At 37.8% G+C, this 5677-nt stretch overlaps 1 pseudogene; it reads left to right on the top strand.

Annotated features, from left to right (window-relative positions):
* Positions 1 to 2930: 2930 nt before the first annotated feature.
* On the top strand, positions 2931 to 5445 carry LOC126066231 (cell division control protein 42 homolog; annotated as a pseudogene).
* Positions 5446 to 5677: the final 232 nt, after the last annotated feature.

Raw genomic sequence — 5677 nt, 5'->3', positions numbered from 1 at the left:
AGAACAGTAGGGATAAAAGGTTTCTGAAGTAAAATAAAAGTCCGAGTCCACACACAAAGGACCATAATGAGAGTGACACTGGGGTTGTCAACACCAACACAAGAAACTAGGACAATGAGTACCCATTGAACCCATTGCCGTGGAGTCAATTCCAACACATGGCGACCCTACAGAACAGTGTAGAACTGCCACATAGGGTTTTCAAGGCTGTAATCTTTACAGAAGCAGACTACCACGTCTTTCTCCCTTGGAGCAACTGGTAGATTCAAACCGCCCACCTTTCCATTAGCAGTAGTGCATTTAACCACTGTACCACCAGGGCTCCTAGAACATTGAATAAGCAACAAAAATTCTAAGGAAAATTTATTTTGTAACACAATTCTAAACCCAGCCAATTATCCAAGTATGAAGATAGAATGAGCACATTTTCAGATTTTCAGATCTCGAAAATTGACCTCCAACGTGCCTTTTCTCCGGAGAAAATATGAGGGAATCTAACTCTTCCATAATAGAAATTAATAGGTAGTGTGGGTAGGGGTAGAAAATAGCAGGTAAAGAACTGAAAGTGGCCGCTTCGGGAGAGTGGGGTATGGGTGTGTTATGTTTATTGCAGGGAATTATGGCTTTTATTTTAAACCACATACAAGCAATATATTGATAAAAAGAAAATTTAAACTAGATTTTCAAAAAAAATTCACAGAGAATTATGTGATCCAATTACCTCTCTTAAGACATGAAGGAACTCAAGTAAACACTACATAAGTCAGAGCCACAGAATTCCAATCTTCTCTTGGAATTGATTTGCACAGTTTGGATAAAACATTTGTTTAACTGTGACTTTAATTACTTGAACAAAATGATGCTAAGAAAGCAATGAGAGAAAAGCCCAAGGATTCAAATAATCTCTAAAGAAAAAAGTCAATAAAATAGATCTCCCCAAGGTATAAAATTTACCACACTTTTTAAATTCACTCCACAGTCATTTAGTAACATGAATACCATGATATGACACGTGTTACTTAATACCCTTAACAGATACGAGTTCCTTGGTTCCAAACATTACCCTTTTTGGTGATAAAATTTGGTTAGTTAATTGCAAGCTTAATGATTAAAGTGGAGGTGACTTCTAACACAATGATAAAAAGGTAATTAATAAGAGGTTCCACCAAGGAACTCAAGCAAGAAATTGCTAAGTGTTTTTTAAGAACAAGATGAAAGGGATAGCCAAGGACTGAGACAGTTTTGTGATGCCTTAATTACTCCAAAGTAGTATTTATTTGGAAAGATATGTCAGTCTGGAATGAACACTGACTGACATAAACAACAAATGGCTTACTTAGCTCTTTTTAAAAACTGTCACTTGAATTACCCATAAAATGACAACATGCTGAGAACAAGTACCTTTGTTTACACAAAATATTTTTGATAAATATCAGAAACAATGGTACCTATTACAGTAGGTCTTTGGCTTGTTTCCTTGGCAAAGCTTCCACCAAATTCCTTAACATTTTTCTATTTGATACATACACATTTTGTTTACCTTGTGGGTAATACGGTACAAGTGTCTGCCCCTTCAGAACACAGGGGTAATTGCCAAAAAGTTGGTATTGCCATCATGCTTCTTACTTCATAGGAGAGTTACAGCAATTAGGATTGTGGGGGAAACAACCCTTTGGCTGCAGGGTTTCTATATACAAACAAGAAAGTACACTGTCTAACATGTTTTAGATGAAGAGCAACACCATAAATGAGAACGTACTTTTGCTAACAGGATGAGATATGGTGAACAATCCATATTCACTCATACTCTCAGGCATTTAGAAATCTCAGTACAGGATCAATCAAATTCTGTCTTTCCAGCTTCACAATCCTCTACAAATTTATTTATAATAGGGAATTACCATAAGCTATAATTACCATAATAGCTTTCATTTCAGGGTGCTCATTTTCATGGAGCCCCTTCCAGGCTTTGTGCTTCTCTTTGTGATAATCCCAAACAATGCATCAACCTACGATCTCACCAAACAGGAGGGGGTCTCTGTTTACACATTAATTTACAGAATAAACTTTTGCAAACCAGAAGCCAGAGGTGAGAGACACACAGAGACAAGATTACAACCCAAGTTCTCTCAATTAAAAAAAAAAAAAAATTTTTTTCTCAATAGCTAATAAAAATTACACATCTGCATTCAATTTAAGCCAATTATCACTTTTCAATTTGAAATCACTTACTTGCATATTATATTTGGTTGTGTCAATATTTTTAGAGGAAAAGCAAATTTTGGCACTTCAAAGGACAATCCAATCATCTGAGTGAACATCTAAAATTAAGTTTCTTTCCTTTTGGCTGTTGATTAACTACCCTCCCCCCACATACACACAAAAATATTCATACAATTTTTATATTTCATCTTATCAAGAGGTCATCTGGTAAAATGCTATGAAAATATGAAAGAATGAGTGTGTATGGTAGAAATGCATGTCCTGGTGATTTTAAATACTTGGTCTAATTGCTTTAAGATATTTAACACAGTCCTTCTATATATGTTTTCACAAAACCCTGGCAACGCAGTGGTTAAGCGTTCGATTGCTAACCAAAAGGCTGGCAGTTCGAATCCACCAGCCAAGCCTTGGAAACCCTATAGGGCAGTTCTTTTCTGTCCTATAGGGTTGCTATGAGTTGAAATCGACTTGATGGCAACAGGTTTATAAAAGTTTTCAGATATGTGAAGTAGGCGGTTCTTTACCTTGCACACTGAAAATATTAATAAAATTACTTTCCAAAGTAATGAAGTTCTACATATGCTTTATAATAGAAGTCAATATATCAATTGCATGTGAAGAATTGATATATAACATAAGTTCATCAAAGTCTGAAATCAATTATTTATTACTTCGATCACTAAGAGAAAACAGGCGCTTTTGGAGCCATGGTGTACAGTATGGTGACTGGTGCAGCCTTGGCATTCAATGAATGTTTGATGACGAATGAACAAATGAATGAGCTTGGCTGTAAACTAAGGTGACTTCTTCATCATGTGCTTAAAAAAAGAGATGTTTAATTACAAACTTGATCATGTCTTTTGCTTCAAGAGTTTTTAGACACTAAAATACAATAACTAGATCAATATGTCACCAGACCACTGTTCATGATCCAGAATGATTTGTTCATGATTGAAAACTAATGGCTTCTTCTGGTGCACGCCTTCAGATTCAAAAATAATCTATTTACAGGCATCAGCCTGACATCCAATTTCAGTTCCTATAGAAACACGTTAGAGAAAATGGGTGTTTTTTAAAGAATTGTTTTTCCTGACATGTGTTACAGTGTGATATTTACACTGCTGTCTGTGCTCATTATGGATTGCATTGATTATACAGCAGCAGTGTCAACGCAACAGACTGGTCTATTCTTCCACGGGACTGTAGCAAAAATGAGGAAGCCAAGCTTACCTCAATGTGTCCTTATTGCCTCAGAAAAATATTTCATGAATAAAATGCAATCTATCTTTCCTGCCCACGATTTAGGCACACAATCCCCAAAACAAACAAGGGTCACTATAGGGAACATATACTAATTAATTGTGGAAATTGAACCTCAAGGGAATGATGTATTGCTGCTAAAGGATTGTAATAAGAGAAGGTAAACCCTATTTGTACAAAATCACACAATACAAAGTTATACTGGTGCATTGAGGCTGCAAGTCCCCTACGAAATATTTGAAGACATTCTTGATTATAATCAAATGCAATAATTTGAACCACAAATAAAGGGAAAGAAAGAAACATTGATTCAAGTGTTGAGTTTATTTTTGGTAACAGATGCTAGTGTAAGGATTTTCTTTAACGTTACTTAAGTTTCTTGAAAGGAGTGCCATTTGCCACCTTCATCATGGAAGACTCTCCAGAGCAACGACAGATGCATATGGTCATTATAGCAGGGCTTCGAACCGGTTCTTCCTGGTTTAGTCGTAGATAGCCGAGGAAATGAAACTGGAGCAGACCTGAATTTTTTAAATTTGGGTGAAGCAGAAAGATAATCGTAACGGGCAAAATTACGAGTTGAAGCCCTGCTAGAAACCTAATCTCCCTCACAGAAAACAAGAGCAGCATACACATTGCACAGCGACCAAATCTCTTGCCAGTTGGATTTTGAGCAGAATCAGAAACAGCGGTGCCCTGCTCAAAAATAGCAGCCAACCGCATGGCTCTGAATGTGTGTAGCTGTTCATAGTCCTGCCAATAATCCAGTCTCATGCATCAGGCTCCTGAAAGGGCTCAGTGTGCCTCTTCCTAGTCTCCCATTTCAGGGCTTCCACCTACAATTTTTCTCATTCTGGTTATTGTTCCGGGTCACCCAAAAAGTAAAAATTCGGGTCTGTTCTGGTTTTGCTTTGTCAACCATGACTGAACCGGTTCAAAGCCCGGCATTATAGTTCATCATTCTGATTTACTCTCTAGTTGAAAATACTTATCTCAAAAAAAAAAAAAACAGCAAAGCCAGGGCTCTACCAGTGAAATTACAGTGAACTGAATGATACTAAGATTAAATATTTAGCTTAATAGCAATAATTGCTAACATGCATTTTACAGCTTCAAATGCATTACATAAATTAACTCATTTATTGCTTACAATCCACCACCCATCTATCAGTATGTCCTGCTGTGATGACTTGCAGGTTAATATGATGCCGGAAGCTATGCCACCAGTATATCAAATATCAGCAAGGTCACTCGTGGTGGACAGGTTTCAGCAGATCTTCCAGACAAGACAGGCTCGGAAGAAAGACCTGGCAATCCACATCTACAAATTAGTGACAACTCTATGATGTGCTGCCAACACCCAGCAGAGGAGAAGTTGAGGTCAACATCAAATTTAAAATATTTAAAGTGGATACAAAACCATTTCAGCAATACAGACAATTAAGCATGTTGTGGAAGATGATGCTGTTGATAAAACATGTCTCCTGATATCCTACTTCCACCAAATACGTGTTGACTATTTTTGACAACTATGCACTCACAGTTCTGATTGGTGGAGAGTCATATACTCCTGGACTTTCTGACACTGCAGGTCAAGAGTGTTAAAACAGATTACAACCACTGAGTTATCCACAAACAGATGTATCTCTAGTCTGTTTTTCAGTCGTCTCTCGATTCTCATTCGCAAATGCAAAAGCGGATACCTGAGATAGCTCCAAAGGCTCCTTTCTTGCTTACTGGGATCCATACTGATTTCAGAGATGACCCTTCTACTCGTGAGAACCTTGCCAAGAACTAACAGACGCCTATCACCAGGGAGACTGCTGGAAAGCTGGCCTGTGACCTGAAGGCTGTCAGACAGGTGGAGCGTACTGCAGTCACAGGAATGTATTTGAAGAAGGAATATTCACTGCCCTGGAGCCTCCAGAAGCTAAGAAGAGCCGCAGGTGTATGCTGCTATAACCTCTCTCCAGAGCCCTCTCTGCACAGCTGGTATCGGCGTTATACTAACAACAATGTTTAAATCAAACTAAAGATTAAAAATTAAAATTCGTTTTTGCAATACTGACAAATGCCCTGCACCAACCCACATGTACTCATGTGAGACAAGGCCTGTAGCTATAGTCCTCCTCCCCTTCCCAGTGCTTGTTAATTTTGAATAATCGCATTATTGTCAGAAAAGGGATCAGTACTA

The sequence above is a fragment of the Elephas maximus genome, chromosome 23 (genome assembly GCF_024166365.1).
Source record: "Elephas maximus indicus isolate mEleMax1 chromosome 23, mEleMax1 primary haplotype, whole genome shotgun sequence".
NCBI lineage: Eukaryota > Metazoa > Chordata > Mammalia > Proboscidea > Elephantidae > Elephas > Elephas maximus.
Note: the sequence above shows the minus strand (reverse complement) of the source record. Positions and strands in the feature narration are given on the sequence as shown.